At 49.2% G+C, this 12,121-nt stretch overlaps 1 long non-coding RNA gene across 1 annotated transcript; it reads right to left on the reverse strand.

The window, feature by feature from the left end:
• Nucleotides 1-830: 830 nt before the first annotated feature.
• Nucleotides 831-6,847, reverse strand: LOC138828841 (uncharacterized). The gene is made up of 4 exons (XR_011372386.1): nucleotides 6,779-6,847; nucleotides 6,180-6,272; nucleotides 4,996-5,101; nucleotides 831-917 (listed from the first exon to the last, which is right to left on the reverse strand). It is a non-coding gene; the product is annotated as an uncharacterized lncRNA (long non-coding RNA).
• Between the last annotated feature and the right edge of the window lie 5,274 nt (nucleotides 6,848-12,121).

The following is a 12,121-nucleotide window of genomic DNA, read 5'->3' on the forward strand; positions in this document are numbered from 1 at the left end:
GCCAGCTCAGGAGAGGAAAGTTAGTGAGACTCTTCTTGCCAGTGAACTACCAAAAGCCAGAAATGGAGGTGTGGCTCAAGTGGTAGAGTGCCAGGCTTGAGACAAAAATTAAAGAGACCAGAGCTTAGACCCTAAGTTCAAGCCCCAGTACTGGCACATAAAAAATAAAGAAAAGATTTCAGGAGTTCCTAGTTCACTGTGGTGAAAGTCCAATCCAGTTGAGTGCTGGTGGCTCATGCCTATCCTCCTAGCTCTTCAGGAGACTGAGATCTGAGGATTATGGTTGAAAGCCAGCCCAGGCAAGAAAGGCCGGGAGACTCTGATCTCCAGTGAACTACAAGAAAACTGGAAGTGGTACTGTGGCTCAAGTGGTAAGCTGAAGAGCTGAAGGGACGGTGCCCAGGCCCACAAGTCAAGCCCTATGACCAACACCGGGCCTGCTTGAACCTTACTCTGTAGCTCTAGGCAGAGTAATTTCCAGTGGGCCCCTTAGTGTCTCCCAATATCTAGATGTCCTCCAAGTCTTGAAAGCAGCCTCTTTGGGAGCCTTTGCCTACAGAGTAGGCCAGAGTTTCAGAGAAGGGTCTAGCCTTGGGGCACGGAGGACATCGGCCAGAATGACATCAGAGTGGCATCTGTCATGGGTGCAGTGTGGATTTGAGCAGTAAATCAGCATTTCAGACCATGTTTCTGGGCCAGGAGGGGCAAGAGCTGCAAGATGGCACAGCAGGTATTGCCTACTCACCGGGGCAAATTTGACAGGCACACCTTGAGTGGGTGTTGAGTTGGGCTCATGAAAGATTCGTAGGATCAGGAATCCACAGCTGGCTGGCTGCTGCTGGTAGCAGTGGCTATCCCAGGAGTCCCAGGGCTCAGAGCACTGCTTTCCTCACCAATGTTCAGTGGCAGATGAAGGTCTGCAATCATGCACGGAGTATAAACGAGCATCCATCGTGTTATTCCCTTGGTCCTGTACCCTATGCATGGATGGAGGCGCAGGTTCCATGGAACTTACTGCCATGGCCCAGACCCCTCAGCCCAAGAAGGAGTTGGGGAGAAATAACTTACGTGTCGAGAGTTCACTATGAATGTGCCTCTAGACTGCCCCCAGTTCTAGCTCAGCTGATCATTACCACCTTCCTGTGTGTGTGTGTGTGTGTGTGTGTGTGTGTGTGTGTGTGTGTGTGTGTGTGTGTTCACACGCACATCTTGGTACTAGGGCTTGAACTCAGGACCCGGGCCCTGTCCCTCACTTTTTTCATTCAAGGCTAGCAACTCTACCACTTGAGCCACAGCTTTTCTTCCAACTTTCAGGTGGTTATTGGAAGAGGAGTCTCACACACTTTAGAAAAGTGAGCTGGTGATAAGAAATATACTCATTATCTTGCCCATGGAATTGTAACCCCTCTGTACAGTATTTTCACAATAAAAAAAAAGATCCTACTGATACAAAAAAAAAAAAAAAAAAAAAACAAGAAAAGTGAGCTGGGATGCCTCTGAATGCCAATCCTTAGATCTCAGCCTCCTAAGGAGCTAAGAATATGAGAGCATGAGCTATTAACATCTGGCCACACTTTCCTTCTTGGCTAAGACAGTGTACCACTCTCCCAGCTTAGCACAATGTACAGCTAACCTTCCTTCTCCTCCTTCTACTCCTCCAGGCTTCAGAAGAAACGTACCCTGCCCTGAAGACATAGAAATAGGATGCTTGACAGGTTTGAGCTTTATGTTCTCCACACAGTCAAGGGCTGCTGGGAGCTGATGTAGAGATCAGAGATCTAGGCCAGGGCAAGTAGACAGCTGTTAGAACAAAAGACAGTATGAAGAGACATCCTTGAAGCTGGATGCCAGTGGCTCATGCCTATAATCCTAGCTACTCAAGGCTGACACATGAGGATCAAGCAAGATTCAAAGCTAGCCTGGGCAGACTCTTATCTCCAATGAATCACCAAAAAGCAGAGGTACTGTAGTTCAAGTGGTAGAGCACCAACCTTGTGCAAACAAGCTAAAGGATACCACCTAGGCTCTGTGTTCAAGCTCTAGTAAACACACACACACACACACACACACACACACACACACACACACTAACAACCCTACCAGGTGCCGGTTGACTCATACCAGCAATCCTAACTACTTACGAGGCTGAGCTGTTAATATGGCAGCTTGAAGCCAGCCCAGGCTGAAAAGATTGTGAAAATCTTATCTCCACTAAACTACTAAAAAAGATGAAATGTGAGCTGTGGTTCAAGTGGTAACATGTTAGATTTCAGCAAAGGAAGCTCAGTGCCTAGGCCCTGAGTTCCAGCTGTAAGAGTTTTTTTTAAGAAACCTTTTGTCCCCCTCCTTCCCTCAGGCCATAAATCCAGATGTTGGTCATCCTAGATCTCACTTCCACTCCTGCCACTTCCACAGCACCACAAGTGGCCAGTTTCTGGCCAGCTCTGGGTTAAGAAGTGAATGTACACAAGGGGGGCATACCCAGGTCAAGGCTAATGCCCCAGAACATTGAGGTATTGGCCATACCAGTCTCTCCTCCCCCAATTCCCTGGCCCTTGAATCTAAAGTCTGTGCCTCTGTATTCTGGGCATCCAGAATTCTCTAGAAGGATTGGAGAGGCCCAGCTGGGGCTGGAAGATAGACTTGCCTGCGATAAAGTATGTTGACATTTCCTAGACAACAATAGATATTTCCAAGCCACCTTGGCCTCACCTCCAATGTAGCCTGGAATCCTCCTTGCTTGGGTGGCCTTCAGTCCGCTATCAAGCTGGAGTTGGCCAGAGCCACCGGCAACCCCCTTCCCCCACTCACTGCCAGCCTGCTGAGAGGGACATGCAGCCAGAGGTCTAGCTGAGGAAAAGGGAAGGACATCCCATGTCTGAGTTCCCCACCCACAGACAGGCAAGGCTTTATTGCAGCTGGACCAGTTGACCCAGAATCCCCTGCAGGAGGCCAAAGATTTGGACAGCTGGACTTGGGCCCCAAAGAAAAGCTTGAACTCAGGTCTCTGGCAATTTAGGACTCATTGTAGACCCTGATAGGAGGATAAAGACAAAGTTGGTGTGGAGGGGGCACCATCCAAGGTCAGAAAGAGGCAGAAAGGCACCCAGGAAGGGGACAGAGAAAGATGAGGAAAACAAACACACACACACACATACACTCACACACAAATATGGCACAGGTGTCTCACACCTGTCATCCTAGCTACTCAGGAGGCTGAGGTCAAAGCCAGTCAGCACAGAAATATCTGAGAGACTCTTATCTCCAATAAACCACCAAATAGCCAGAAATGGAGCTGCAGCTCAAGTGTTAGAGCACTACCTTTGAGCACAGAAGCATAGGAACTTCACCTAGACCCTGAGTTCAAGGCCCAGGTCTTCTACATCCAAACACCCAGACACAGACACACACAGACAAAAGACACACGAACACACAGATACACCCAGTGGTAGCCCAAAGCCTCAGCAGTCCCTGAGCACCGTGACTATTCCACCCCAGAGATGATAGCACTACCATCATCAGACCAACTGTAGACAAAACTCAGAGCCTCTCACATGTCTGGAATGGTTCACAACACATCATGGCATTTCTACTGTACACATTGTTATGCAGAAAATTCAGCTACCTTTTGTTTGGTTGTAGGTTATAGGGTTTGAACTTTGGGCCTGCCAGCAGGGTCTCAGCTCTTCAGATGAAGGTGTGCGCTCTACTACTGGAGCCACAGGCACCACATCCTATTTTCTGGTGGTTCATAGAGGATAAAGTCTCATAGACATTCCTGCCCAAGCTGGCTTTGATCCGTGATCCTCAGATCTCAGCCTCCTGAGTAGCTTGGATGACAGTTGTGAGCCACTGCCAGCGCCCGGCTACACCCAACTTCTTTTTTTTCTTCAGATCTTTTCTTTCTTTCTTTTTTTATTGTGAAAATACTATAAAGACAATGTTCAAGAGGAAGTGTACTCATTACCTCACTCATGTACCTGTAACCCTTTGTATAGTATCCTTACAATAAAAACAAAGAAAATACTATAAAGAGGGGTTACAATTACATGGGCAAGATAAGGAGTACATTTCTTATCAAACATTGTAGCCTCCTCTGCAGCCACCTTCTTATACCAAGGGAAAACCCAACTCATCAAGACACAAACCAAATGTAACCCTACACTTCAGACTTGGTCACCAGCATCCAAAACCTTCTTCCATGGATGGAGAGCATATAATTGACACTACCATCCCACCCCTGCTCCCATTCACCCACTCCCTGCCTGCCACAGGCCACGACCTCTGGAGTTCTTGGTAAGGCACCACCCACCCTGTGTTGGCTTCACACTGGGGTAAACCTGGGGAGTTATTAGAAATGTCTGTACTGTGAGGCCAGCATCTGGTCTCACAACCTCAACCACCCCAATACTTCACTATCTCTTGCAAGCAAGGAAGGGGTATCTTTCTTTCTTGTTTGGTTTTTTGTTTTTGTTTTTGTTTTTGTTTTTGTTTTTGTTTTTTGGTTGAGAGCCTTGAACTCAGGGCTTGGGTACTGTCCCTGATGTCTAATTTTCTTCAAGGCCATTGTTCTGCCACTTGAGCCACAGTGCCACTTCTGGTTGGAGATTGGAGATGAGGCTCTGGAGGGACTTTCGTGCCAGGGCTGGGAAATGAGATCCACTGCATCTCAGACTCCTGAGTGGCCAGGATGACAGGTATGGGATGAAAGGTATGAGCCAGCGGCTCATGGCTCAAGGTGTCTAGTCCTTCAGAATTTCCACCTACTCCTCCTCTAGAAGATACCTCCTAGACACCCCTCTACCTCCTTCAGAGACAGCAAAGGGAGGCTAGAATTTGGGTGGGGCCATGGGGATTAAAGAGCCCACTCCACATCACTAATCCCCTCTAAGCTCCCATCTGCCTCCTCCTGATTGCCTGGTCTTCCAGGGCAGATCAGACCCACAAGAAGTTCTGGGGCCTGCCCTATGTCCCCCTGCCCCACCAAACCAATACCTGAGGACTTCCGGGGCCAACTGCTCCATGTCCTGGTGGAAGACCTTGGGAGGCTTGCTGAAAACTGGGTACAGGGGTGCACAGGGCAGGAGTGTCCAGCTCTCCTCTGTCAAAAGAAACACAGAGCACGGATGGATCTACTAAGAGCTTCAGGGCATAGCCATCCACCTGTCACCAAGGTCCCTGGGAGAACTGCTTTATGGTGACAGCCCTGGGGCCTGACCACAGGGCCCCGGTACTGTGCCTGACTTTCTTTGTCTCCAGAGGAGTGCTCTTTCACCTGAGCCACAGTGCCACTTCCAGCTTTTACTGTGTATGCAGGACTTAGGAATCGAACCCATGCTTTCCTGTGTGCTAGGCGAGCCCTCTACCTCTATGATGCAATGCCACCCCTGGATAGCTGTTCTTCTGTGACCCCTCAGGCCTGTCTTGGGACAGTCTCGCACATCTATACCAAGTCTCTCACCAGCAGCCCTGGCTGGAAATGAACATGCTCTGCTATGTTGTCTCCAAGAAGCCCTTTCTGATCACCTTGGCATAGCTGGAGACTCTCCACTCTGCAGCCTGCCAGACTTGTTAAGCTCTGCCTTCCAGCCAGTGTGGGTTGAGAGTGCACAAAGAGGAAGTCCTGGATTCCACCACAGGATTTCTGAAAGCCCTGATACACCACCCAGGGGCAGGTGTTGTATCACACTCAGTGAGAGGGGGAGCGAGGCCTGGGCAATCTGTGGGCAACTAGACAGGACCATTTCTTTGTGTGAGCTTGAACTGAGGATCTGGGAACTGTCTCTCTGAGTTTTATTGCTCAAGGCTGGTGCTCTACCACTTGAGCGAAAGCTCCACTTCTGGTTTTTTGGTGGTTCCTGGAGAGTAGATTTTCATGGGCTTTCCAGCTTATGGCTTGCTTCAAACTGTGATGCTCAGATCTCAGCCTCCCAAGTAGCCAGGATAACAGGCCTGAGCCTGAACCCCAGGTGACCGGCACCAAAAGCTTTTTGGTTTTTGTTGGCTCACATTCATATCCTATCAACTAGCAAGCCCAAGTTAAAATAATCAGTTACAGGGGATCAAATTCCTCTCCTGGGTCAGTTAATCCAAGGAGATAAAGTGTCTTTGGAAAAGGCTAGTCTGAGTTGCCTTACGGATGTTTGTGTGTTTGTGTGTGTGAGTGTTGGGGTCCTTACCCTCATCTCTGTGGGGCCTCATCCTCCCAGCAGGGAGTGCATCCAGGATCTACATCCAAGGCTATGATCTGAATTCTGTCCTGCAACCTAAGCCTGGACAGATAAAGGAGAGAAGGAGAGGGTTGGGAGAACATCAAAGGTATCCCCTTTCCTTTGGCTGAATGTACCAGCCAGAAAACTGAATACATCTTTCTTGGTAGTCAGCTAAAAGGTGTACACTATTCATTTATTTTATGATTGTGTTAGTCCTAGGGCTTGGATTCAGGGCCTGGGTGTTATCCCTTAGCTTCTTTTGTTAAGGCTGAGGCTCTACCAGTTGGGCCACAGCACCACATCTGGCTTATTTGTGTGTGGGTTTGGGGAGGGAGGTGGTTTATGGGAGATAAGAATCTCCTGGAATTTCCTTCCGGGGCTGCTCTGAGTCACAACCATCAGACCTCAGCCTCCCGAAGAGCCAGGATGATGGGTGGGAGCCATGAGCTCCTGACCGCCACCATCCATTTATAATCCCTTAGGCCCAGGGCCGGGCCACCCATACTAAACCTCCTTGCTGGAAGTAGGAAACAGACATGAGTGGGTTTGATACTTCAACAACCTACCAATCTTTGAGCATTGTTCTGGGTCAGTCTGATGGAGGCTTTGTCCTTATCCACAGCAATGACTTGGCTCTGTCACAAGAACAAATGTACAATGGGAGGTGTCAGGTCTTGGGTCTTTCCTCTGAACCCCGCCACTCTAACCGAAAGGAAACTCTCCAGCAAAGGGTATTACACATGGAGTGTTTTTATTGTCTTATATCCAGGGTCTTGTCAGATAGGTGGGGGTATAGGTCAGAGTCCCTGGATTGTGCTGGGCAGGGGACAAGATGACACCTTCTCATCCACTTTCCTTCAACGGTGTAGCAGAGTGATGTGGGGAAGGACTAATGGGATGGACAATGAATAACCATCACTGTCTAGCCAGGGCACAGAGGGGCTTACCTCATGGGGCTGGTTCAACAGGCTGAGCAAAACAGCTCTTGACCCACAGCCCACCTCCAGAATGAGAGGGCCACCTTGGGTTCCAGCCACATGGGGATGCTGGGACACCTCCTCCAGCACTCATTCAACCAATTCCTGAGAGAGACAAAGAGAGAGGGAAAGAGAGAGAGAGAGAGAGAGAGAGAGAGAGAGAGAGAGAGAGAGAGAGAGAGAGAGAGAGAGAGAGAGAGAGAGAGAGAGAGAGGGAGAGAGAGAGAGAGAGAGAGGCAGAGGTTCAGTATTACACTTAAGCCAGGTGCTGGTGGCTCAGACCTATAATCCTACCTACACAGGAGGGTGAGATGTGAAGATCGTGGTTCATAGCTGGCTCGGGAGGAATGTCTGTGAGACTTTTTTCCTCAAAGAACCAACAGAAAACCAGAAGTGATGCTGTGGCTCAGGGGGAAGAGTACTAGCCTTGTTCTGAGGAGCTCAGGGATAGCATCCAGGCCCAGAATTCAATCCCCACAAATGACAAGAAGTGGACTTCCCACCACAAGAAGTGGACTGAATAACACCCACTGTTCTAGGAAGCATGGCAGAGAAATCAGGCCAAGATTCTTGTCAGCTAGAGGTCATGAGTAGGTCACCTGGCTTCTCCATGACTCATTTTCCCCAGCTGGAAAAATGAATAGAATGAAGGATCCCTTCCTCATGGAGACAGGGTAATGATGAAAGACAGCCATGTTTTGTTTCATTATCCCACACCTGTTGCATGATTAATAGCAGACCCCATCTGAGCTCTTCCCCGGCAACTTCCTGTCATATGCTCACAGAATTTTTGACAACTGTATCTGACACCTGCTCCCTCTGTGCCTGGCCCTGCTCCAGAGATCCTTCTGTATTAGTCCCTTATTTACTCACAACTGTCCCATGAGGAGACTGAGGTCCGATGGTCGACATCCAACCCAGAGCTTCACCTGTGGTCAAGAATCAGCTGCCGTGAACTAAGAGTTTGGGACAATCCATCTAAACTGATGACTGAGCAAGGCGCTAAATGTCTACCACCATCACCCCTCACACACACACACACACACACACACACACACACACACACACACACACACATACACACACACACACATACATACAAACACACCTCCACTGTCCTTTGTAGGCAAAGATGTTTTACTTTCTTTCTTTTTGTTGGTTGTGGGGCTTGAACTCTGAGCCTGGGTGCTATCCCTGGGCTGTTCAGCTCAAGTCCAGCACTCTACTACTTGAGCCACAGCACCATTTCCGGTTTTCTGTTGCTTTATTGGAGAGAAGAGTCTGAGGGTCTTTCCTGCCCAAGCTGGCTTTTACCCGTGATCCTAAGATTCAGCTCCTGAGTACTTAGGATGACAGCCATGAGCCACTGGCACCCGGCCAATGATGCTTTTCTATGCCTGTAATCCTATCCCCTCAGGAGACTGAGATCTGAAGACTGCAGTTGGATGCAACCCTTGGCAGCAAAGTCATTCAGAACTCTTATCTCCAATTAAACACCCAAATATGTTGCAAGTGTAGCTGTGGCTCAAATGGTAGAGTGCTAGCTTTGAGCATGAAACAAGGGATGGGACCCAGGCCCTAGTTTTAAGATTTTTCTAGCATAAACCCACCCAAGAAAAGGAAGCAGGTGAGCACACGGGAGCTCAAAGCTCACACATAATACTCATCCTGCTCTGAGTCTCTAGATTCTATGTCCTAGGTCATGGCAGTCTTAGATGGGACTGACCACGCACCAAGTCAGGCCGTTCAAGTACAATCTCATACTGAGGATCCCATGACCTCATCAAGGACTCAAGATCTCTCACTTTCCTGTCTTGACAGTGGGCAGTCAGGTGAGATCTAGTTATCCAAACAAAGCATACGGAAATGAATGAATTTCTCAGCCAAGGGTTGGAGATTAGAGGGCTCTAGGTCCTTCTATCTCGGGAAGGAGAAAACGGCTGATCCATTTAGGAATGTTCCTGGGTTGTGAGTATCCTCAAAGAAACAACCCTGCTCCCAGCCCAGTGCCTCCTGTTTTCCCACTAGCCTCACCTTCAGTCGGCCCCTCCCACATCTGCCATCTAGACTAAAGGCTGAGCTAGCAAAGAGACCCACCTCTACCTCTGAAGATGGCAGTCACAGGGCCCTAGAGTCCCCTAGATGAAGTCTGGGGGCAACACAGTTCTGACTCTCGCCCTCATTCCCTGAGTGTCCTGTTCCAGTAGCAAGCTTAACTCTGTCTCTGGTCGAGGAATGAACACTGGGGGTGTCATCTTCAGATTGAGCCAGCAAAAGTCCCAGTCCCCACAGATGTACTGCACAGGCATCCTGCAGTGGATGACAGCCAGGTTGTCAACAGTGAACCCAGAGTGCCAGGACTTTTAATAGCCATGTGGCTGGGTTGAAGATTCTATCACTGATGGTCTAGGTTATCAGTTGAGGTCCTGGCTCCAATAGCCTGACTCACTGGATCTGGATTGTCCTCCCTCTTGATCTTCCTGTTTATCCCTTGCTACCCCCGTCTTGCCCCTCCCTCACCCTATACCTCCCTAGACTTTGGACAGTTTCTTCTTATCTGACCAGAAAATAAACTCCGTGAATCAGGGGAGATTGAAACTCTATGACCCACCCTGAGCCCTAGGGTCTACCCGAGGCTGCTTCCCTCTGCAGTCAGCGACCACTCAGATTTGGATGTCATGAAGTTGCTGATGTCATGAATGGGTCAGTGGCTTGGTCCTACACACTAGCTTTAGGCTCTGAAACTGTCCCCACAGAGATTGTGAATGGTTGGCTCCCTTGATCCAGGGACTCCAAATCAAGGCTTGCATGCTCCCTTCTTCCTTCCTTTCCTCCTTTTCTCCCTCCATCCTTCCCTCCTCTCTTTCTCTTTCCTTTCATTGTGTCACTCCTGGGCATGAACTCAGAGCCTGGGTGCTGTCCCTGAGCCTTTTTACTCAAGGCCAACAGTCTACAGCTTGAGCTACTCATCCACTTCTGGCATTTTCTTTTTGGTAGTCAGTTGGAGATAAGAGTCTTACAGGCTTTTCTGCCTGGGCCTTAAGCCTCAATCCTCCTATCTCAGCCTCCTAAGTAGCTAGGATGACAGGTGTGAGGCACCAGCATCCAGCTCAAACCAAGATTTCTTCATGTGTTGTGGAACCAGCACTGGAACCTTTCATCGTGTATGACCCCCCACTCTCTCCCCCCGCCCAGAACTGGCACACACTGTAATGTTTTGTTAGATAAATAGATGCGCATCTGTCTATGACAATACTATAGAAAAGTCCCATCCAACTCAGGTAAGCATCCTGGGTGGGGGAAAAGCCTGACGTAACTCTCCCACAGTTCTCCCTCCTCCCTCTTCCCACCCTTCTGGTGCCACCGCACTTAACTGTTTTGGTTCCAAGGACATGAGCCATGATGTACTCACTGTATTCTGGGGCCTCTGGGATGCCTATCTTCTCAACGATCTCTGTCCAGCAACTGACCAGCTGTGTGGCACTCCATTCCCCACTCAGCTGTGAACAAGGTTGTCGTGAGGTGAAAGCCTAGCTCAAGGGTCCTCCTCTGCACTCCCTAGGGCCAGACAGGATGGTCCACCATAACCGGCCCCCAATTTTCATGTTGCAGAAAAGGATCCCTGAGGCATCCTGGGTCTCTGAATCTCCCACAGTCCAGTACAGGTTCTGGGAATTGTCTCTGCTCACAGCGATCAGGCTGCAGATGGCAAGGGCACAATCTCTGCTCCCCACAACATCCTCGACTGTAGTGATCACTCTAGAGAGAGCCGGAGGAGAATCGGCAGCTGCCGGAGAAAAGCAGTCAAGGCACGACGTTCATTGCAGGAGACCATTTGGCTCAGGAACTCTGCTTGTGCTGCTTGAATGTCATTGTTTGGTGGCTGAAATGGTCCATCTCATTTGACCCAGTATCCCAAGCATTAGTAGAAATTGCCAGCTTCAAGAAAAAACTCTGGAAAAGCTGCCATTTCAACTTGTCCCAATCAAACTTAAAGGGTTCTAAAGTCAGTGGTCCCCTTTTCCTTCCAGACAGCCTACAGCAGGTTACAGAAAATGGCATTCAGAAAGCCCAAGCTAACTGCCATGTCCTGATCCCAAGTAGGCTCCAGCAGGGGGAACACACTTGCCTACCATTGCCCAGCTATAAACAGCCCAGGAGGAACACAGATTGGTGTCTGCAGGAATCCAGGGAGGACTACCCACCAGTGCACTGTCTCTAGAGGGAATCTATGCCACCATTGGAGGCCCAGAGCCCCCTGCCCAGATGCCCACGTACACCATCAATACCCTGGGTAAGATTCCCCTCTCATCCTCAGTCGTGGTGAACCATCTGCTATGTCACACCGTTCGTCACTTCCCAGACCCTCCTAGATTCACAGCTCCTGCCCTACTACCTCCCATCTCATTCCCTATTTATGTTTGGCAGACTCATTTCCAACCTTGAATTAGCTCCAACTATACACACCAGAGCAGACTGTCTGGCTGGAAGAGTGCGGTTGTGATCACAGTAGCCTCATGAGCCTTCTGGCTGAAGACAGAAGAATAGTTGTCCACTCTGGTCTGTGGTTCACACAGGACTCCTAGGGGAGACCCACACAGGTCCAGCAGCTACTGTGGGCTGCAGGAAAGAAGAAGAAAAAGGTGGAAAGGAACATCTACTGAAACCTTCTCTAAAGGAGCCAAGAAACGGTGAAAGAGAAAACAAAATTATGGCTGGGCTCATACTGGGCATTAATTGAAAAAGAATAACAAATACACACAAATAAAATGCTTTTGCTCTTTTTAGACATGGTGACTGTACAATGAGAAAGATGATCGCTCTCTCTCTCTCTCTCTCTCTCTCTCTCTCTCTCTCTCACACACACACACACACACACACACACACACACACACACACACACACACACAGATTCAGAGCAGTGTCTCTCCT

The sequence above is a fragment of the Dipodomys merriami genome, unplaced genomic scaffold (assembly GCF_024711535.1).
Source record: "Dipodomys merriami isolate MVZ:Mamm:240054 unplaced genomic scaffold, mDipMer1.0.p SCAF_1655, whole genome shotgun sequence".
NCBI classification, from domain to species: Eukaryota; Metazoa; Chordata; class Mammalia; order Rodentia; family Heteromyidae; genus Dipodomys; species Dipodomys merriami.